Below are 24,399 nucleotides of genomic sequence, written 5' to 3'. Positions count from 1 at the left end.
TCACGCTCGATGGGATCATTAGATTGTACGTGAGTGGTAGGTACTTCAATGTTTTCAGTGATTACTTTTTGGTTGTTCCCACCAATTTTCTGTAACTGGGAAATAAAAGTTCTTGCAGATGTGCCAGCGGATTACATTATAAACTCTGTTGTGTTGTTGTGTGTACAGGTGTTCTGACATGAGTTTGTTTTTTTGTGCACACACACACACACACACACACACACACACACACACACACACACACACACACACACACACACACACACACACACACACACACACACACACACACACACACACACCTTAACTTTCTTTTTTTTTTTTTTTTTTTTTTTTTTTCTCTCTCTCTCTCTCTCTCTCTCTCTCTCTCTCTCTCTCTCTCTCTCTCTCTCTCTCTCTCTCTCTCTCTCTCTCTCTCTCTCTCTCTCTCTCTCTCTCTCTCTCTCTCTCTCTCTCTCTCTCTCACACCCACTCCTCGCATCCCTCCTTACGTATAGCAACGTTTGGTGAGGTATAGCTCTCCCCACCCCTCCCCCTACCTCACTTCCCCCCTTCCCAGCTTCCCCTCCCTCCCTCTCTCAAACCCACTCATTAATACCCCCATTAGTGAAGCAACGGGTTGTGTTTGCTCGTGTATATATAATATAAAGCTTTCTAACCACTGAATCACTGATTGATATTAAAGATCGGTGCCTTCTGGGTGACGTAGAAAGCTGAAATTTTGCATGCCGAAGGACATTGAAGGCAGTACACATGAAAGAAATCACAGACTCATTGGACAACATCCATAAATGAAAGTATAAATAAATGAAAAAATTAATAAATGAATAAGAATGCAGGTGAGCACCCCAAAACAATGAGGAAGGATGGTTCATGTTTCCACAATGTGTAAGCACACCCCGCTAATATATATATATATATATATATATATATATATATATATATATATATATATATATATATATATATATATATATATATATATATGTAGCCTAGTGTTGGCGCAGTGGTTCGGGTAGCGGCTTGGGATCCAAAAGGTTCTGAGTTCAAGCCCTGTTGGGCCACTGAATTAATACACCAGGGGGTTGACTCAGCCTTTCATCCTTCCGAGGTCGGCGAAGTGAGTACCGGTATACTGGGCCGGTGTATACCCCGGTTAAAATAGGTGTACCATATCCCTGTGTTGTAATAGGCAACCAGGGTTGCGTCAGGAAGTGCATCCGGCATAAAACATGTGCCAAATCGCTATGCGGATCATACGGATGATCCACTGTGGCAACCCCTAAAGGGAGCAGCCAAAAGAAGAAATATATATATATATATATATATATATATATATATATATATATATATATATATATATATATACACATATACATACACACACACACACACACACACACACACACACACACACACACACACACACACACCTTCAGGCACTTCCAGATACTTGTCATAGATGCATTTGTGGAGAACATCGTTTAAATCGAATTTCAAAGTCCCAATTGATTTTTAAAATGCATTAAAGGTGTAATGCATTTCTGACAGAAAACAAAATTGAATGAAAATGTTTCAAAGTTGCTTTTAATACTCACCCTAATCCTCCCATTATGTTAATCGTTCATTATTTTATTTCGATCTTTAACTTAATTCATTTTGCCTTCCTAACTCGAGAGATTCCCCACTCAGAACCCTGCCACCGACAACTTCGCAGCGATTCCGATGGTTAATTATTTTCGTTGCACTCAATGAAACCAGCTCGATGAAGGTGGTTAATTTTCGCACATTCCTCAATCTTTTCTTCACTCGATATAATTCTCGTTACAGTAGAAAAAGTTACGTTTAATGCTTTGGCAATTTCACATTTTCTTGTGTATCTGTGAAGAGTTGAGATGCAAAAGCAGATAAATTCATTTTTTACATTTTTTGGAAATCAAGGTTTTTAAAATGTGCTTTCTTGGTGTGACATATCAATTCCAAAAAGGGTGGACCTAAATTGATGTAAGTAAAGTAGCAGAAAACCCAGGAATTGGCTGATTTTGAATTCACATTTTGTTGGTCGTTCCAATCAGTGCCAAAGAGAAAAGTCATAACTAGTGCTCCATCACAATAACCTGAGACTCCCTCGCTTCATGGTTTGTCAGTGTGGACTGTGTAGCCATCCATTCAGGTAAAATACCAAGGGGCCAGGATTTTTCAAAAGATTTCTGTGGAGGCCAGCACCAGCACAACCCTTTCACTGTATCTTAGGGGGTGGGGGGCTGAGGGGGAGTGAAAACAAAAAGTTGCTGCCTGTGACTGACTGGGTAGCCCCAGAGACCGCAAGTGCCAACTGGTTGCGACTCACTCCACAGAGAAATCTCAAGTTTCTTGATTTTTGAACCATACCACTACACAAAGATCCAGCAGAGGGAGGAATCACAGTGTCAATGATTGCCATCAAAATCACGAGATGCCTACTTGTGGAATAAAGTTTTTTTTCAACCATGAACACCTTACCACTGATTGACAGAGGAAAATGAAAAAGAATATATATATATATATATATATATACATATTTTTATATCTTCAGAATCCTTGCAATATTGGATTTTGATCAAGCCATCATCCCCCCCCCCCTTCCCCAACTCCACCACCCTGAATCTCAACCCAAAAATAGCATTTCCTCTAAAACGATAGAATTGGTGAAAAAAAAAAACCATTGATGTCATAGCTTTATCCATAAACATAAATCCAAAGAATGGAGGAAACGGTCTTTAAATACTGTAACACCAGCTTAAATAATCGTTTGTTTGTGGCAACTCAACTCCCACTCTTTGGGCAATGGCAAACAAGCTGTTACTTCTTCCCATGTTAAAAAAACTGGTGGAACTAAACACAAATTCTGAATCTTGTTAAGGGTCTTCAATATCGTCAAAACTATCCATTATTTGAAGAAAAATTTGCTTATTTGGGGTGTTTGGTGGTGTCTTATTGAGGCGAAGTGATCATATTGCATCACGTGACTATGATGCTACATACTGATTGATTAAATAGATATATCGGGTTTTGCTGACAAGAGGGCACGGCGTGCATCAGTTTTGAAAACAAAGCGTTGAATAGCAGCACAGAATGCATGGGTTTTATCGAGTTTTGAAAAACAATGATTTGGAAATCACAAAGATAGTACTGTGAGCTGAATCACGGTGTGCTTAATTTAGTTTTGGCATGAATGGCATTCATTGTATTTTGTGTATGAACTCTTTATATGGAGAAGGGATCAGCCAATTATAAAAGAATCATTCATTTCTTAACATTTTGAGATTTCACTCCAGATTTCAACACTTATTTAGTCCATGATATCCGATCCACAAAGCCAAAATCATATGTTGATTATATACCATGAAACCCCGACATTCACGATTCGACATTCACGGACCCCATGTATTTGTGAACCCCATGTATTCACGGCCCCTGCACTTCAGCTATTCGCTGTTTTTGTGGGCGCAATAAACCATCTCCCACCAGTCGCACACATAAAGCAGCTCTAAGACCATCTCCCACCAGCTGTGCATAAACCACCTCTCGCCACGCATAAGCCATCTTCCACCAGCCGCCTCCACCATCAATGCTTGCTGGCAAAACCTATGGCCACAGGCAGTTAACAACTTCAGAGGTTTTCCCAACACCACAGAAGAGAGGCGTAACATTGCCGGGTTGGCACGGGAGATGGGAGGGAAAGGCTTTGACGAGCTTGAGGAATTGGAGGAGCTCATCACCTTGCATGGGGAGGAGCTGACTGAGGAGGAGTTGTAGGCCATCATCAAGATTTCCGAGGAGGAGGGCAGTGAAGAGGAGGTACAGGTGGCGAGGCCCAATCTGACCGTCAAGTTCCTGACTGAAGTGCTGCAGGATATGACGGCAGTCATTACCAGGTAGCAAGATGCTGACCCATTGATGGAATGGTACCTCTGGTTCAAGAGGGGGTTGGATGATGTTTTTCTACCATACATGGAACTACACAGAAACCTGCAGCACTCAGCAAAACAGCTGTCGATTACCCATTTGTTTTGCTCCAGGCTGTCCACCTCAACACCATCAGCACCCTCACCTGCATCCTCTTCAGCGCCCTCACCTGTGTCTTCTTTAGAGTTCACTGGATTCGAACTAATCATCATCATCACATCAAAAGTTCCATTGTATCTTAAATAAGAAATAGAAACAGTAACACTTAGTTTTTTTGTATTCTTTTCGAATTTGTTTCTAAGCATTTTTAATGAAACTGTAATCTTGTGCATTCGTGTTCGTAAAATTTGAAATGATCCCTTATGAATCGCGAACCGCCGGGAACCTATCCTCCTTTTTCCCATTGAAACAATGCTCTGACATTCAGGGATTAGTCATTCGCGTTATTTTTCAAGAATGTATCCCCTGCTGTCTTACTGTACTTTAGTACAGTTGATGTCTTTAGTACTTTAGTACTTTAGTACAGTAGTGTTGATGTCTTACTGTACTTTAGTCCGTGGGAATCCATCATGGAAAATGACATCATATAATGCATGAAATCGCTCCAAGCTCCTAACTTGAAAACTATATCACTTACAAAAGCGATGTATACAGCGATTCGTAGGTACGTAGGTCAGGCATTCGATGATATCAGTGAGGAAAGTGGAAAAAAAAACATTTTGAGCTCTTTATCGTTAATAAACCATTGCGGCCTGTTTCAAGTCAAGGCATTGTTGAGCAGGCCGAACAAAATGGCGGCAAAGACCCCTAGCGAGCTGACACGGGCTGATCAAGATGGTGTGCCACCATATTTGTGAAGCTTATTTTGTTATTTTGTGATGAGCAGCCCCTAAATTATCTTCAAAAGGGGTGTTTAACACTCAATTTTCATTCATGCACTTCGTTGGATTTTCCTCGGCATGCATGCAAAGTTTGGGGCTGCTCGGTTTCATCGTTTTGGAGTTTTTGGGGAGACGCACTGACTGACTGACAGACACACACTGACATTTATTATTACAGAAAATATTCCGATTTTCTTCCTCTGCTCACATGATACATTAAAACAGGGGACTTCAATTTAGGTTTTATTCATTACATGAATAATTTTGCTTTAAGTTTGAATGATATCGTAAAACTTTTTTCCCCCCTGAAATGTGATTGCAATGTGAGCGATTGTGGACAAACTGAAGATTTGTTTGTTTGTAATCCTCTGTGTTGATTGTGTGTTATTTGTTTGTATGTTTTTCAAGATCCTAGCCAAAACTATTGTGAGTGACGATAGAGGCTGCATTTTAAGCAAGGAAAACAAAGTACCAGCAAAAACGGGTGGATTGGCAAAACTTTACTTTGGAATTGAGTAAATACTTCTGTAATGTTATTCCAGATTTTGAACACTACGGAGAATTTGTGTCTGGTGTGGAAGACTGCCAAAAAGCCCATGATCAAGGGATAACCGACACACACACACACACACACACACACACACACACACACACACACACACACACACACACACACACACACACACACACACACACACACACACACACATCTAGGCTATATCTGAACAAGGAAGGTAAAAATGTAGGAGATAACCAGAACTGTTTGATTTGGATTCCTTTAGGGAAGTAATTGTTGGGCTTGTGGGAGAGATTTGAAAGGAGTGGCACAACGCTGGAAGGAAGTGATTGAAACGACAACCAAGCAACACAAAAAGCACAAGCCACGATTGTCCGGCTGGAACCCGATGGACAACTGAAGCACATTTGCTGCTGTTTCTCCCAATCAAGTCGTGCATCAACACATTGTAAATGGGAAAACAAGTACACCAAGTCATGGAACGTTGCAGGACAAAATGAAAGATGTCAAGCAGGAACTTTGCTCACTTATCAGAGACAATAACATCCACAATAAGAAGCTGAACATGGAGGAGCTAAAAGGAATAACCTCGATGAAATCCCTGACGTGTGGAATAAGCCAGCTGGGCTCGATTATGTATCTCGTGAATTGTTACTCCATTTTGGGATGACAGCACAGAAGCGACTGCATGACTTTATCAACTCTGCAAAGAGACAATGTGATGACACAGGCTCTGGAGACAGGCCAAAGTGGTTGCACTATTCAAACGACGCAAAGAACGCAACTCTGCAAACAATTACTGCCTGATTTGACTTTGTTCAACCTCCAAGCTATACGAATGAAAAACTAGGCTTGTGTTGATCTGCATCGATAAGCAGCAGAACAATGGATGAAATCAACAGACCATTGATTAGCTAACGTGTCAAAAGCAAGGAGAAGCTAACGTTTTGGAGAGTAACCCTTCTTTTGAGCAAAATGATGACACTCTCATGAAAGGTTAACAGCCGAAACGTCAGATTATCCTTGCTTCCCATCCATGGTAGTTATCATATCCCAATGAACATTCTGTTAATTTATTTTACTGCACAAGCTATATGAGCAGATGATGAGTAGAATAGCTTCAATAGTGGAAGGTCATCGAACCAATGACGAGGCCAGTTTTTTTCCCCCCAAGGAAATTCACTCTGTGGACAAGTTGGAAACAGAGAGTCAACAAAACAAAGATGGCTTTAAACCCGGCAAAATTACATGAACTGCATTTTTTTGGTTTGTTGACTTTATTCAGGGTAGTTTAGAGGTAATGCACTCGCCTTTAAGCTGTCCAGTCTGGGTTTTATCCCCACGACAACTATAAAATGTCACCTTGGTGCTTCGCAAGCCAGGCATTGGATCAACAAGAGGGCTGTTCGTCAGGTGGGATGTTAAGCTCCATTAAGCAAAGAGTCCTGTCCGCAAACATTCACTATTGGATCCACTTTAAAATTCCCACCATGTCTTTCGCAACAGCATGCCATTGTGTGCCGGCTGCTTTCATGAGGTGCGAGGCAGACCTGGGCGTGAAATGTTGCAACACGACTGGCTTAATTGGCCAGCAAAATGGCCAGCGCAGTGAGGGGTCTGAATCGAAGGCAGCTGTCACCTTCCTGGCTTTCTTTTGCAATTATACTTTGTTTTCAAGATGCAGTCGAAGATTCTTAAACTTCTGACGTGCATTGGAAGAATTGAATTCGTTGAAGGAGGATGGAGGAACGCTCGTAAATTGGCATAATACCTTATATTGGTTGACTGGTCCTTGAGCACACTGAGAATCTTGTCGGTCATTTTGATGAGGCACAAGCCCCACAGATATTAATGGCTGGAATTTTTGCTGACGACAATTGCCCACTCTTTGCAAAATGCACTGGGATCTAACGTAGCAATCAATGCTAGCAGATGCTCCCCCCCCCCCCCAAAGCTTAAATTCCATGGCATTCCTAGATGGTGACTGCACTACCTCTAAACTATCCTTCCAGGCATCTTCTCTCTTAAACATTCAACATTACAATTGTTATGCTTAAATTCCTTGACACCATTTTCGTTCTCTGTATCAGAGAATCATTATAAATGATACATCATCGGTGGATGCTACAAGACATGTTACAGAACTTTGAATCGCTGAGATGGGACCTTCGTGGATTTCACTTTCTTGGTTTCCGAAACACATGAACACAAAGAGCTTTTAAAAAATACTGCTTCTGTTTTAACTACTCTGCCAAACGATTGTTTTGTCATAAAGGTTGTCATAAAATTGTCTCTTTACTCCAATTACCTCCGCTACCAAAGGTGAACGGAGGTTTTGTTTTCACTCCTGCTTGTCTGTCTGTAAGCACGATATCTCAAAACGTTATGGATGAATTTGGACTAAACTTGGTGGACATGTTGGGTGTGTGACAAGGATGAATTGATTCAATTTTGGTGAAGATCCGGATCCGGATCTGGATCCTGATACTATAATTTAAGTGATTCTTCACCATTGAGAGATAGGGCCAAAAACGACATGTAGCACGATATCTCAAAAGGTTGTAGACGGATTCGGATGAAACTCGGTGGATGAGTTACGTATGTGATGAGAACAACCTGATTTGATTTTGGTTCAGGTCCGGATGCAGATCGGGCGGCCTATCAGTGGCCTACAGGAGGTATGTTTAGATATGGGATTTTGAATGTGGTTTGATGGAAAATGCAGTTTCAATATCTCGAAATGTATCACCCCTCTCCCATACTACCCCCACCTTCCCTAGCTGAATTTTGAGATGGAGCAAGGTGGCCTGGGACATCTCCCCCCTGATTCAGAATAGTTTCTGTTTCAAGATGTGTGGTCAGAAATGTCAGTGCCATACCCAACCGAAGAGGTTGCCCCAAGGCTCAGCACGAGCACGCCTGCTGTTTCATAACTTCACAAATAGTCATCGCCGTTCACGAAGGTCGGCCGAAGATACAAATGACCAACTGGAATTCCCCGTGTGAGATTTATCTATACTGCAGATGTCTGCACTGCCACCAAATCCGAAAGATTTAAGGACACAACGTATCCGAACCGACTTGCTGAATGTACTTGGAGAATACGATAACACATGGACCCTGAATGCCAATCATAGCAAAACACAGTGTGTATCTTCTACCTGAAACATTGTCAAGCCAAGCAAAACTCCCAATGGATGATGCAATGTTCAAGCACTACGAATACCCGGTGCACCTTAGGGCCACATCAATATAAAGAGCACATGGAAAAGCTGAAATCGAAAGCGAGCCTGAAGCTCTGTGTACTCCAGAAAGTCTCCAACAAAATGAGGACCAGAGCTTAAATCACTTCAAGTAACTGCTATCGCACTGTTTCATTCACCACTTGTACTGTGTACTGTGCTTCACAGTATATGGTCATGCATCGGTGTACCTTAAATTGAGTGAGAGCCAGAGTGGCAAAGCCTGGTCACAATATTACTGAATGGAAGTTGAGAAAAGACCCCAGATGTGAATGTGGACAGCTGTAAAAACAAAATGTAAGCACTGCCTTACGCCGTCCACCCAGTCAAGATCATCCACTCCTAAGGATCTACTCGAGACAAACGACGACAGATCTTGACTGCTATTTTTGAGTGGTGTTGCGGTGATGATTGTAGATGTTGATCTTCTTTGCCATCATTCGTGTGCAGCGCGTGGCTACGGGTTTTTAATCAGTTGTCACAGGGTTGCAGCAGTTCTGCTGATGCAGTGCTCCATGTAGGTTAGAGCAGGAATTTTGAATTTGTTCATGATGCTGGTGATACATCGTCTACTCCTCACAAAGGATCTTTAACATCTACCAACTAATGCTGCCAGATGGTATTCTGTTTAACGTTCATCTCATGGAGAGACACACATTGATGCCTCTGCCCTACATGCGAAAGACAAGAGTAACATGTTATACCTGGGCCGAGATGAGAATCCAAGCGAGACGAGTGTGAATACATCGAGGCCATCTTGCCAGCTCATCATGATGATCATGATAATGACATTACTACCCAGCGTGCATAGCGCAAAGTGGGCTAAGACAATTGGTTCACTCCGTCTACAGACGTCAGTTGATTATCGAGGAACGACTTGATTTTAATTGAGTTATATACTTTGAACACTGTATAACACGAATCGGAACACGAACCTGCAGTTTAGCAGTACTTTGGCTCTGAATTTGGCAAATTGTACAGAACCTCGTCCCAAGTGAGCATGCACACTCGCAGTACTGTATTGCTTCAGTCTGTCAGTGAAACAAAATTTAAAATAATTCCAAACGAGAAACTTACCTTTTTGGGGGATGTCACAAAGGACACAAACAACAGGCACTCAGAACTAATTTGACGTGTTAGATGGGGTGGTATAAAAGAGGGTGCATCAAAGGTGGTAAACTTCCAATTTAATGCTTTGGTATTTGTTTATTTTCCTACAACATTTAAAACTTTTATTTTATTTCAATTGAATTATATATTTGAACACTGTGGAACACAAATCGCCTTGTTTGCACTTCCAAAAACCACTCAGTTTGGTAGTACTTGGGCAAATTTTTATGCTGTCTTGACCAATCAAATTTGGGTGGAGGGCAGAGTAACAACGAGATTCAGACAAAAATGCTAGCGCCTAACGATGCACCCACAGAGCAAACTTGGTCTAAAAGATCTGGTAATTTAATGCATCTTTTTCTCAAAGATCAGCCCAAAATCATTAGTTTCTCTGAGAAGAGTTGGCAGAAGGTTCAGCTCTGGTCTGTTTCGTTTGACGCATCAGCTTCGTCTGGTTACCATCGCGCCTGTTACTCAAAGTTTACAAACATAGCTAATAGAGAGATCGTGCTCGGAAATGCAAAGGAAGAGTTTTTAAAATACCCTTCCCATGTCCTCTTTCTAAATACCATGTAGGGTTAGGTGTTCTGTGAGCTCTGTATCGTTATTATGAGTCATTTCCTGAATGTATAGACAGCCTCGTCAGGACCATTTCCATAGCTATAAAGAGTAGTGAACAGCTCGTAACTCCACTGTTGACTGACGCTTCAGCTGAGGCAGGACAGGATTTCTCATTTTATAGGCAGACCATATTTCCATGATGGCCTCAAAACCCAGCCACCGACTCTGTCATGCAAGGTCTTTCCTTGGCCAATCTGTACTTTTGACAACCTACAAGGCCTTCATTCGCAGCTTGATGGAACACTGCTTTCCCCTTTTTTTTCTGTTTTGTTAGGGTGGTGACTCACAATGCTTATTCTTTTCGAAAGTTGCTATGGGATACTTAAGGTGAACAAGCTTATACTAACATCACTTCTGAAAGGATGGCATACTCCATGATGGTGATGCTGTTAGCCTGTGCTTGAATACCCTGCCTGAAAACCATCAGGGTGACTGTGCGTTGTCAGATACTTTGGCAAGAGAACTCAAAAGTGCGTGTCACTGAGTTATTGTCACACCTGTGGAGTGTAATTGCATCTCCATATATTCTTATTCCGAATAGCCACACGAATTGATGGACATATGTTTCTTCATGTTCTAAGCATTAAAAGTTAAATATATAGTTTTCCTTTTGCTGCACGAGGTTTCTGTTCTGCTGCCCTTTAGTCGGCCCCTTCTATTTGTTCTCACTGAGCCGTTTGTTTTAGTATGGCTGGGTTTCAGCATGGTGGGAGTAAACATTACTATGAAATCCTAACCAAACGGGGAGGAAAAAAAAATCTTTCCAGCCATCACCACCCAAAAGGTTTGCAGGCTTTAAATGAACAACCATTCTGGGATAGCTGCTTTCCACTTAATGTCCTTATCAGAAAGACGAGGTGGTTGAATTGGGGCAATAATAGTTAGGTACCAAACTCGAAGACTTTGAAGCATGACACAAATGGTATTCGCAATAGGAAAGATAAAAAGAAGACAATTATTTTGAGTTATTTTACCTCCGCCAACAAAGGTGGATGGAGGTTATGTTTTCACCTCTGTCTGTCTGTCTGTCTGTCTGTCTGTCTGTCTGTCTGACTGACTGACTGACTGACTGACTGACTGACTGTTTGTGAACAGGATGTCTCAAAAAGTTGTGGATGGATTCGGATGCAACTTGGTGGACTAGTTGGTTAGGGGACAAGAACAAACCGATTATATTTTGGTTCAGGTCCGAATCAAGATCCAGCCTATCGGTGGGGTACAAAACGTAAGCTCATCAGCCTGGCGGACATATGCTCTCCACCGAGTGCCCTTCTAGTTTGCCATATTTTCATCTTAATCGGGCACCATAGTATCATGAAAGGAATTTCACAATCAATCCGTGCACAAACTTATGAACATATCATTGAACATTAACGATTTCTTGTGAAGTTTTCATGCTGTGGATGACGTCATCTTGGGGCTTTCTTGAGTTCTAAGACCATCTCTGAATTCTGTAAGAAGAGAGAGAGGGGAGTGGACAGGAGTGTTGTTCTCTTGATACCTTTTTCCACATTATTTAAGTGTCATGGAGGATCTTGTACATGTTACAAGAAAGAAAGAGACACCATGACAGGATAGCTTAAAGGGGGGGGGGGCGGCAGCATGGGGAGGAGAGCACGGGGGGGGGAGGCAGAGGGGGAGGCAACATGGGCGGGGGGTGGATAAGCAGCTTGGTTGTGGGGATGCAGCACGGTGGGGGAGGGGGGGATTGGGTTCCTTCTGATGACTCCAATGCAGGACTGTACCTATTTAATCTTCCATTTGATTTGAAATGAATATATTTTAATCCCATTCTAAATTCAAATTAATAATAATAAAATAACATCATGGGTCAGGTTTAGGTGCACAATCAAAGCGGAGTTGTATCAAAGTGGGATGTCTTGGTACCCGGCCATCACTGCCAGCAGTTATAAAGTGGTAGTTCTAGTTATGTCTTATTAATTACGTAACACACTAGAACACAAACACCAGACAAAATACACTACACAATACTATACAAACACCACACAAAACAAGTTCTGGTGAGGGTCTGCACTCTCTGATTGCTCTTTCTAGTTTTATTTGCAGGAACTCTGGAAAACAAAATTATTTTCAATCAAACAAGAAAAATAGAATTAAGAGCAAATTAGTTCTTGGTATTTTGAACTGAATTCATGAAGGTTACTGATAAAGATTTGGTGGGGGGTTTTTGCTTAATAAAGTAGATTTTTTTTAATACAACTGTTATGACAATCAAGAATGTTGATAAATATGATGTTGGAATTTGGATCTTGTTTTAAATATCTTTGTTGAGTGGAGATAAAATGGGAATCTTCTCTTCTTGTTTTGGCTTCTCCTAATTTTGAGATTATAGTCGATTCTTTTTTCGTTGATTTCCTGACATCCATCAAAGTTTTCTATTCATTCAAGGTTGTTACTCCTTTTTTTACATCCTTTAATTAATTCGCTTTAATATTTAATTGTTGATCTACTTTTAATTTGGTTATTTATTCGATAAGATTTATTTGGTATTTTTCACATTCTTTTTTCCATTTACATACCAGAGATTTGATTTTCTCCACTTTTAGTATCGCCCCGAAGGGGTTGTAAAACTATTGAAACACGCCTCTCTCTGTCTGTCTGTCTGATGGAATGGATGAGAGAACAAATTGATAAACACAAAGTACCAAACACGCAAATTGCTTTATGGTTGGAGGAGGTAGAGAAACATGTGAAAAGGAGAATTGTTGATTTGAAAAGAAAAGTTTGAAATTCACCTCAGTATCTGAAAACATGGACCAACTTCTATCTTCTCATCCAAACTCTCTCTTCCTCCTATGTGGTGACTTCAATTGTCATCATGCCAGTTGGCTGGGTGTGCGTACCTCTCTCACCTGTCATGGCACCTCAGCAAAAGCTTTCTGTGACTCATTGGGACTGACTCAATCGGTAAACTTCCTGACCCTGATCTCAACCAATGGTACTCTATCTCTTCTGGATCTGATTTTGACAAAGTTCCCTGAAAATATCTGCTGTTCTTCCTCTACTCCAATCAGTTCTTCTTCCTCCGCTCCAATCAGTTCTTCTGACTATGTGCTTGTGAAAGTGGACATCTCTCTGGCTGTTATCAGAGAACCACTTCAGCACCATCGAGTGTGGCATTTCACTCAAGCCGACTGGAATGGTCTCCAAGCAGCCATCAAACTTCGAGATTGGTCTCTCATCGCTACTTTCTCCAACATCAACTCATCCTGGGAATTCTTTCAAAGAAACTTGCTCTCCCTCATGCACAGATTTATCCCCTCTCATCCTCAGTTGTCCTACCCTTCCTCCCGCCCTTGGTTCACTGATGCTTGAGGTGAAGAAGTTGGCCTGAAACAACTTGCCTTTTCCTCATGGAAAGCAAACCCAACTGAGAGTGATCTCAGTTTCTTCCATAAAGCTCGGAACAAGTGTGTAGCTACTCTCAGGAGAGCCAGAAAACAACATCTTTCTAAGCTCAAGTCTGAACTTTCAAACCTCTCTCCCTCCTCCAAATCCTGGTTGGCGTCTAATCAAATTTGTTTCTGGTGAATGTTCCCCCGCTATCCCCTCCCTTACCTCAAATGGCCACACTGCTGATACCGCACATGATAAGGCTGAATGCCTAAACTCGATGTTTGCATCGAAATCTTGTGTCCAAAACCCATTGCTTTCTGTACCCACGTTACACAGTCGAACACAGCTGTCCCTGGACTCTGTGTCCTTTTCTCCTGACAAGGTGCAGAGCTTGCTGTCAAACTTCGACTCAGATTCTGCAAATGGTCCAGACGGCATCAGCCCACGTGTCCTAAAAACCTGCTCCTCTGCTCTTGCTCACACTCTCTCTCTGTTCTATTCACCCTCTCATTTTCTCAATGTCATCTGCCATCTGCTTGGAAATCAGCAAACATTACTGCCCTGCATAAAAAGGTGCAAAAACAGATCCCTGCAACTACAGACCACTCAGCCTTCTCCCAATCATCAGCAAGGTTATGGAATCCATCACTGCTTCAGACATTAAATCCTTCCTCTTCTCCAATGGCTTGATTTCCGATCATCAATTTGGTTTCAGACCAGGTCGCTCTACCCTGGATATGCTGCTTCTGCTCTCCCAACAATGGATGGAGGTCGTCAATGCCGAACATGAAATCAGAGCCATATCCCTAGACATATCGTGTGCTTTTGACACGTCTGGCACCCTGCCCTGCTCACCAAACCCTCCTCCTATGGTATCCAATGCCATCTCCACTCATGGCTCACAGACTTCCTCTCCTGTCGCAGCCAACGTGTGGCCCTAAATGGAGTTCTTTCATCCCCTCTTACAGTTCCTCAAGGTAGCGTTCTGGGCCCTGTTCTTTTTCTGGTTTTCATCAATTATCTCTCCAACTCTGGAAAATCCTCTTTATCTTTTTGCTAATGACTCCACCCTCTGCTGTACCATCTGTCATCCCTCAGACCGGCAAGCAGCAGCTTTTTCGCTCACTGCAGATCTGGACAAAATCACAAACTGGTCCAACATGTGGAACATGTCTTTAAATCCAGACAAATCTCACACTCCCACTAGGTCTCTCCAAAAGGACCGTTTGGAACCACCCCCCCTCCCAATCTACTTTCTCAACAATCCTCTGGAAGAAGTGCTTTCATTCAAGCTTCTGGGTCTCACTATCTGCCATGATCTGGGATAGCCACATTTCCAACCTCGCCTCCAAATCCAGTCGCCGACTGGGACTCCTCCATCATGCAAAGTCCTTCCTCGGCCCACCTGCGTTCCAGACCACATACAAAGCTTTCATCTGCAGCCTGATGGAGTACTGCTCGCCCTTATGGGCTGGTGCTCCTGCTTCTCACCTTTCTCGGCTTCACGCTGTGGAAACCAAGGTATTTTGGATGAATGGTATCTCCCACGATGAGGCTGAATCTTTGGGCCTCTCACTCTCTCACCGCAGGCAGGTCGGTGGTCTTTCTGTCTTCTACCATCTCCTCTCCGGTCCCACCCCCCGTCTTATCTGCGATATGTCCCCACCATATTTCCGCAGGGCGCTCAAAGTCCACCAACAACCCCCTTCTGGTAAAACTACCAAAATCACGAATCACTGCTCACCTTCACTCTTTCATTCCTCTTTTTCCCCACCTTTGGAATAAACTCCCTCACTCTGTTCAATCCCATTCTTCCCTCCAGGCCTTCAAAACAGCTGTTCACCACCACCTATCGTCCCCCATCCAAATCCTCGATCTTTTCTACCCCCGTTAATCCACCCCAAACCCACCTCCTTCAAATTCCCTGCCTTCCTTCCTGAAAGTCCCTGTAATGTCCATCTTATATACCCTGTGTTCCCCACCCCCATCCCTCTCCCTTCCACAGATCTACTCATGTCTCTGTTCTCCACTGTTTTGTCCTTCCCACTCCCACCCCTCTTGCTCATGCCCCCCTTGCTGTGCGTTGTGTGTTCGCTCTCATATGAGCTTCAACAAGGTCGACAAAAAAAAAAGTTTGAATCAATCATTGAAATGTAATTTTAAACAATCTGGAGACACGTCATTGTTTAAAAACAGCTTCAAACACAATATGTTATTGTTCCAATTGACAAAGCAAACAATGATATTGCATTTATATGTAAAACGTTCTGTATTCAAAGGCTTTGGAAGAATTGGGCTTGTAGACTGGACTTTCAAAGACCTACAAAATAAGTAACTATAATAAAATAGACTTGGCACAACACCATCAAAATCATTCCAAAGTGAGAAAACTGTAAGTTCTAGATAAACACCATAAATTACCATTCATGTACTGGATCCCCAGAAAGCACAAAAACCCTTGTAAGATGAGGTTCATCATCGCGAATGGAGAATGCAGTTTGCAACCATTGTCAGGTAGTATTACAGTGGCGATAAAACTAATTTATAAATGCTGAAAAACTACCACGACAAGGCGAGGTTTTATTCTGGTATTTAAATTTCATTAATAACAAGGGTAAGGCTAAATGTTTATAAACATGATTTTTCTACATTATACACAATCATTCCACGTAACAAGCTCGGAACCGCATTGGACAGAGCGGTAGATAAAGCATTTGCATGAGGTAATAAAGTACACATTAAAGTTTATCAAAATAGAGCAAACTGGTCTATAAAGGAAAATCAATATTCATGTAGTTTTCAAAAAAGTTAACTTTAATAAATGATTAGATTTCTCCGAAACAACAGTTTCCTTGTATTTGTTAAGGAGATACTCCAGCAGACAGTGTAGATACCCATGGGTTGAGGTCCACCCCTTTCTTTGCAAATTCATTGCTGCACATGTCCGAGTGTGATTGGGTCCAGAACAAGCGCAGCAATGAACTAACAATTGCACGAAGGTGGGGAAACATCTTTTGATTCATTGATGAGTTACTAGCAATTAATGATGGGTTTGTATTTGATCACCTTCATGATATATATATATATATATATATATATATATATATATATATATATATATATATATATATATATATATATATATATATATATATATATATATATACACACACACATACATCCAAAAGATCTTGAATGAAAAAAGGGAAACCACACACTTCAGTTTCAATTTTGGAATTACAAATCGATGTTGTTGTTGTTGTTCGTCTTTCGGCTGCTCCCGTTAGGGGTCGCCACAGCGGATCATCCGTTATGATCCGCATACTGATTTGGCAGAGGTTTTACGCCGGATGCCCTTCCTGACGCAACCCTGGTCGCCTCTTACGACACAGGGATAAGGATTGGGTTTCGCCATGATTCCGGGCTGCCCTACACCCTCTCATAGCGTGGCCCAGTGCAGAGCACCCGTCCTCAAGCGATCCTCCGAGTAGCCGGATTACAGGCGCACGCCACTACGCCCGGTGGAATTACAAATCGATATCAATAATAATAAATTTCACACCAAATTATTTGATAAATGAGATGCTTTTCCATTCCACATTGTACAAATGCCTTTCTTCGACAGCAACATTTCTAAGAAGCTATTCTATGGTACGGTTGCAGGTGAAACTAGACGGTTCATAGAACATGATACCCCATGCAGTGGTCATGTATATTTTTCAATTTCAATAAAATAATGCTTTTAAAGAACGTTAAAAAAAATCTTGAAGTTTAGCACAACGGAAGCAGTCTAATACACCACCCTTATACACTGTAATAAGACAACATTGAGTCACAGATTAGGAGATGGAGGCTTTATTGATCACCATAAAACACAGCAGCGTCAATCAGGATTGTGCATAGCCATATCAGCGGACTCTTCTTCACACCGATACTGCACCCTCTCACGTGCCACGTCCACTTCCCATGGGCTGTGCTTTACATACATAACCCTATAGAACATATTCAAGCACTGCAAAACTGGAGGTTCTTGGAAGTATTATGAAGGTGATTTGTGTTGAGTAGTGTTCAAGTATATAATTCAATTTGAATAGAGAATTCAAGAGGTTTTAAGGCATATAAAGAAATTGGTTCTGGGTTTTACCATCGTTTTACCCTGTGTCTATTACATTGCCCGAGCTAACATGATGCATTAGTTCACATGACTGTTGGTTGTGTCCTTTATAACGTCCTTAACAATAGCAAGTTTCCTGTTTATTATCCCCCGCCGCGTGGCGGAAGGGGGATATTGTTGTCACCCAGGTCGTCCGTCCGTCCGGCTGGCTGGACGTCAACATATATAGCTGTGAGTGCGATAACTCATAAACTGTTCGCCATATCGATTTGAATATTTGGGTCACACATGTACCACCTGAAAAGGAAGAACCCTATTGATTTTAGGCATGGCTGGATCCAAGATGGCCGACTGGGGTGGCCATCTTGAAAAAAATGTTTTTTGGAAGGAATGGAAAAACGCTTATCTGATTTCAATTATTTTTCAATGGCGGGGGATTCCACATCTCTGATGGTATGTTTATTTATATGCATTGTCGAGGCTCGTTGAAGAGCTAGTACAAGTAGACTTAACAGATCAGGACACAACAGGTCAAGAGGGATAGTTGAAAGGAGTGTGGGATGCCAACAGCAGAGCTGAGGGCAAAGACAGTCGACATGGACAAACGATGGGTGTGGGAAGAAATAAGAGACAGGAGAAGATGCATCGGGTGGACAAGATGGATACAGAAGAAAACTCTCAGGAGGGAAAATGGAAATTTGGAAGGAGGAGAGATTGGGGTGGGTTTGGGGGGAAGGGCTTAACAAGGACAGAAAATATCATGGTTTTGGATTGGGTACAATCTGAGATGGAAGGGGAGGTTATTGGAGGGGGGGGGCAAAACACAGAAAGAGCAGAGGATGCAAGACCAGAAAGGAAGCAGCAGAAGACAGAGACCCCACTGACCTCTTTGCGATGGACCCATAGATTCAGCTTCATTGTGAGAGATTCCAATAATTTTGAAGGTCATTGTTTCCACAGCATCGAGCTTCGTAAGATGTGAGGCAGGGAGCCAGCCCAGAAGGGATAGCAGTACTCTCTGAAGCTTCAGATGAAGGCCTGGTAGGTGGATAGGAGTTCAGGTGTGACAAGGAAGGACTTTGTACAATGGAGGATGACCAGTTGGCAGCTGGCTTTGGAGGCCAACATTGAAGTGTGGCTTGACCAAGAATGATCATGGCTGATAGTGAGACCCAGGAGTTTTAATTAGTCAACTTCCTCAATAGGATTGTTAGGACTGTTTGCTTGGCTTATGAAGCTGGCTATGGAGAGGGGAAGTGGTTTGTTTGGCTTGAGGAGTTGGCTTTTGAGGGGGTAGGTGATTTGCTTGGCTTGTGGAGCTGGCTTTGGAGAGGGGAGGCAGTTTGCTTGGCTTGCAGAGCTGTCTTTGGAGGGGGTGGTGGTTTGCTTGATTTGCGAAGCTGTCTCTGGAGGTGGCGGTGGTTTGCTTGATTTGCGAAGCTGTCTCTGGAGGTGGCGGTGGTTTGCTTGGTTTGCGGAGCTGTCTTTGGAGGGGGTGGTGGTTTGCTTGGTTTGCGAAGCTGTCTCTGGAGGTGGCGGTGGTTTGCTTGGTTTGTGGAGCTGTCTTTGGAGGGGATGGTGGTTTGCAGAGCTGGCTTTGGAGGGGGGAGGCAGTTTGCTTGGCTTATGGAGCTGTATTTGGAGGAGGGATGCGGTTTGCTTGGTTTGCGGAGCTGTCTTTAGAGGGGGTGGTGGTTTGCTTGGTTTGCGAAGCTGTCTCTGGAGGTGGCGGTGGTTTGCTTGGTTTGTGGAGCTGTTTTTGGAGGGGATGGTGGTTTGCTTGGTTTGCGGAGCTGGCTTTGGAGGGGGTGGTGGTTTGCTTGCCTTGTGGAGCTGTCTTTGGAGGGGGGACGCAGTTTGCTTGGTTTGCGGAGCTGGCTTTGGCAGTTCATTATCAGACAACACAGACAGATGACAAGGGAATGATGTAGGGATTGAAGAAGGGGAGAAATAGTGGGGGGTTAGACACAAACAGAGGGGGGGGTCACATTAATCATCTCATAATACAATATTCAACATTTGTACCCCATCTTTTTCATACAGATACCATACGCTTACACAAACATGAACTAATGGCATACGTCGTGTACATTACACCCATTACCCCCTATCATGTCCCCACAACAACATACATTATATATATATATATATATATATATATATATATATATATATATATATAAATATATATGATCAAGGTGCACACACTTGCCTCTAAAGTTGTGTAGCCTGGGTTTGAAGCTTGACCCAGCTATAAACTGGTGTTTCACAGGCAGGGACTCTCAGGGTGATTCATGAATGTGTGTGCTGTCGTTTGGATGGATATTATAATGGGCTTCCCACCTGCCGGCATAAGTTGGTGGACATTAACGATTCCATGGTGTCCTTCGAGAGAAGTTGTCGAGCTATCTGAGCATCATGGTCAAATTCCAAGTTCTTGCCCCAGCTACTGCTGGGAAGGCAAACAATATAACCCTCGCTAAGAAACTGCTTCGGCAACACCGACACACTGTAACATCATAACCCGCGCTCTGCGTGACATGTTGGGGTGGGTGTGTTTGAGAAAGGAACTGATGCAGAGTATCAGTAGTAATTTTACTTTAATACAGTAAGTGGAACACGATTTCAATGTTTCAGAACCATTTTATTTACTTTTTTTGTACCATGCACCTCATATGGTCTTTGAGATAATGTAAGCCGAATATCACGTTACTCGAGCGCAGAACAAAGTCGAATATAGCGCGACACGAAACCACAAACTCGGAAATAATATATAAGATGTTTGCATCATCTTCTTGGCCATTTTTGGTGAATTGTCCCCTCACAGCCTCAATGTGCTGAAAACAAAAATGCCATTTACACATTCTGGCATCTGATTATATTTGCCAAACTCTCGGCTTACGTAATCCAGGAACTTTTGCTCTCATTACTGTTTGGCTTTGTTAATACACAAAAATGCATTACTTGACTGCATTCTCTCCTCCACACAATGTGGAGTGGCAACCGCAATCAATGTCTTTATTGGTAAATGTTAAAAAAACAAAAACTGGGATGGTATTTCCATCCAAAACAGAACCACACTCTTAACCAGGTCCCACTTACCTCATCACCTTGGAGCGACATTCCAAGTTATACCACATTCATTGTTGGATCAAACATCCAAGTCTTTCATCCTAATTGGTTCCAAAATTCAGAATGCTGCTCCCTAGGTCTAAAGGATGCAATCATGGGTAAACAATCAAAACAAAGATCCATCCATCATGGCTTCCTCGTGGATAATTGGAAATGCACTAAATGCTAGTTCTCAAACAGGCAGCATCGCTGATATCCCAAAAGTAAACAAAGAAATGCAGTTGAGCAGACAAGGATTAGTGTGGTTTCAAAGTTCGGGAACGTTACATCAGCATTGTTATGAAGTGAAAGACAGGAAGCTAGGGGATGATTAGAATTTAGGAAACAATGAATGTTGTCTTGTGGTGGGGGGAGGGGGGGTGCATATCGAATAATTACTTGAAGTGCCACAATTATTCTTACTTTCTTATTGTGAACTCGGATAAAGAACGTTTTTGATCCAAATCTTTCACCGGCTGGCCGGCCTGATATTTTGCTGAGTTGCAAGATTTAGGCAGGAATTTCTAAGCGTTTGAGAGTGCCGGCGACAGCTTACCTACTCTTTGTGAAAGACACTGTGAGATATTTAACATCCACCAACAAATGCTAGCAGACCTGATACCCAGCTTAACATCCATCCGAGGGATGACACACTTTATTATACAATGCCCTGCCTGGGAAGCACTAATCTGACATTTATTTTGGTACACAAAGCCAAGGCTCATTTAGGAACAAATCCACAGATGGGAGCATCACACAACAGAATCAAAGGAACAGCAGAAAGAGAGGAGGAAAACGCCAACATCAGGACCGAAGGACTAAATAGACAGACGGATAAATACGGAATGTGGGTAAGAATGAGGGGTTGGGGATGGACGAGATGGATACAAGGAGTAAACTCTCAGGAAAGAAAAACAGTAAATTTGGAGAAAGGGGCAAGTGAAGGGGGGGGGGACTTTGGAAGGGGAATTATCTGAGATTGTGATGAACTGCTGTCTTGAATACCTGGAAGGAAGAATAACATTGAAGATGTGGAATTCGATTCCACAGGTTTGTTTAAAAGAAGAACGAATGAATTGAGATGAGCAGTGATTCTGGACTTTTGGAGGTTCACCAGACAGGGTTTGATGGTGGACAATGTGTGTGTGCATTGCAGATACCTGTGAGGGAGGGGGAGACAAGGCACGCAAAGAGCAGAGGGTAAAAGACCAGAAAGGAGTCCATGGAAGATAGAGAGACCACCGACCTCTCTGCAATGGCAGAGTGATCACATTGAGTTCGTTTTGTTGCTGTTGTTGTTGTTTTGGTTGTTGGTATTTTTTTTGGGGGGGGGGCAAGAAGAGTTTTTTTGTTATCACCCAGGTCGTGCGTCTGGCTGTCCGTCCATCCGTCCGGCTGGCTGGGCGCCAACATTTATAGCTGTGAGTGCAAGAACTCATAAACTGTTCGCCATATCGACTTGAAATTTGGGTCACACATGTACCACCTGAAAAGGAAGAACCCTATTGATTTTGGGCGTGGCCGGATCCAAGATGGCCGACTGGGGCGGTCCGTCCGTCTGGCTGGCTGGCTGGGCGTCAACATTTATGGCGTCAACATTTATAGCTGTGAGTGCGATAACTCATAAACTGTTCCCCATATCGATTTGAAATTTGGGTCACACGTACCACCTGAATAGGAAGAACCCTATTGATTTTGGGCGTGGCCAGATCCAAGATGGCCGACTGGGGCGGCCATCTTGAAAAAATGTTTTTTGTAATAAATGGAAAACTGCTCATCTGATTTCAATTATTTTTCAATGGTGGGGATTCCCCATCTCTGATGGTATATTTTATTACCCCGTGCACGAGAAGTGAAAAGCAGGGTTAAGCAATTGCTCTATGTCGGTTCTTCCATCTGTCTGTCTACAAACGTCAGTTTATGATCGAGGAACAACTTATTTAAATTGAATGTTATATTTTGAAGGAACCAGAAAACAACCCGCTGTTTAACAGTACCTTGTCTCTGAATTTGTCCCAATCACACATGCGCAGAGATGAGTGAGATTACTTTTTTACTCTGCCTGTCTGACAGTCAAACGGAATTGAAAATCATTCCAAAAAGGAAACGTATTGTTTTTTTTCAGGACGCATTAGACAGAAAGGACACATACAACAGGCACAAATAACGAATGTAACATGTTAGATAAGGTTGTGTAATAGGCACTGCATCAATTCTCCATCAAGGCATAAATCCCAGTCTTCAAAGACCTGAGTGTCACACTGATGCCATCCTAGTTTAGAGGTGATGTGTCGGTATAATTTATGTGCATGACGTCAGTGTCATGCCACTTCTAAATGCGGTGTGCTCCTTTTGTTTAATTTATATTTCCTGACTGCAAACCTCCGAACTGGTGATCTGCAGGGCAGAGACTGTTCGTGAAGCAGACAACACTTGTGAACAGGTCGTGCAGCAAGTGCTATGATGAGACTCTATTTGTGCTCTGCTGCCTCGTAAAGTTAGAGGATTTGATTTGTGTTTACTCATGAGACAAATATGATCATGAATAAACGATTTTCTGAATGTTGTCCGAACGAGCCCAGGACAGGGCAAGTTCTGGATTGGCGGCCCTGCTTTCATTTATTCATGACCATAAAGGCATAAATCTCAGTCTTCAAAAACCTGAGTGCCACACAGATGTCATCCCAGTTTGGAGGTGATGTGTCGGCATAATTTACGAGCATGACATCAGTGACATGTCACATCGATGGTCATTGTGCTCCTCTTGTAAAGAATATATATATATATATATTTTAATATACACATACACATACACATACATGTCTGGTGTTGGCTTAATGGTCAGGGTGGTGGGCTTGGGATCCCAGGGTTCTGAGTTCAAATCATGCTCAGCTGTTGAATTAATACCAGGTGGGGTTAACTCAACCTGTCATCCTTCCGAGGTCAGCAAAATGAGTGCCAGCTTGCTGGTATACTGTGTCTGAGTACATGCTGTGAATATGTACATATATATATATATATACAATTTTTTTAATGCATCTATATGTGTGTACATATATATATATATATATATATATATATATATATATATATATATATATATATATATATATATATATATATATATATATATATATATACATACATTTGGCTTGGGTTAGGGAGGAAGCTTTTTGAAGGCTTTCTGCTTTGGCTTGGCTTTTAGTAAGCTTTCTGCTTTGGAGGCTTTTAGGAGAGCTTTTTGCTTCGGCTTGGCTTTTCAGCAGACCTTCGGGGTCTGATTGGCTCGGTTCGCTTTTTGGGCTCTTCTTGGTTCGTCGAAGAGAGAGGCTTTGTTCATCAGAAGAGAGTTCAGCTGGTTGCTCAGCTCAGAGTTCTTGGTTAGTGTTGTGAGAGGCTTTGTTCATCGGAAGAGAGTTGAGCTGGTTGCTCGGCTGGCTCTTCTTGGTTCGTGGAGCTCTTTGTTCTCCGCTTGGTTCCTGGCTTGGTGCGACTCAT

General features: G+C 42.4%; 1 long non-coding RNA gene across 1 annotated transcript in view; it reads left to right on the top strand.

Moving 5' to 3' along the window:
- The window catches only part of LOC147031533 (uncharacterized), a 26,137-nt gene extending 2,529 nt beyond the window's left edge, over positions 1–23,608 (top strand). Inside the window, exon 3 of the long non-coding RNA XR_015053371.1 lies at positions 22,058–23,608. This is a non-coding gene — a long non-coding RNA (uncharacterized LOC147031533). The remainder of the gene's footprint in view (positions 1–22,057) is intronic.
- Positions 23,609–24,399: the final 791 nt, after the last annotated feature.

The sequence above is a fragment of the Eptatretus burgeri genome, chromosome 2 (assembly GCF_056783735.1).
Source record: "Eptatretus burgeri isolate ZD-2024b chromosome 2, Ebu_testis_v1, whole genome shotgun sequence".
In the NCBI taxonomy this organism is placed as follows: Eukaryota; Metazoa; Chordata; class Myxini; order Myxiniformes; family Myxinidae; genus Eptatretus; species Eptatretus burgeri.
The sequence above is the reverse complement of the archived record's forward strand: the minus strand, read 5'-3'. Positions and strand labels throughout refer to the sequence as shown.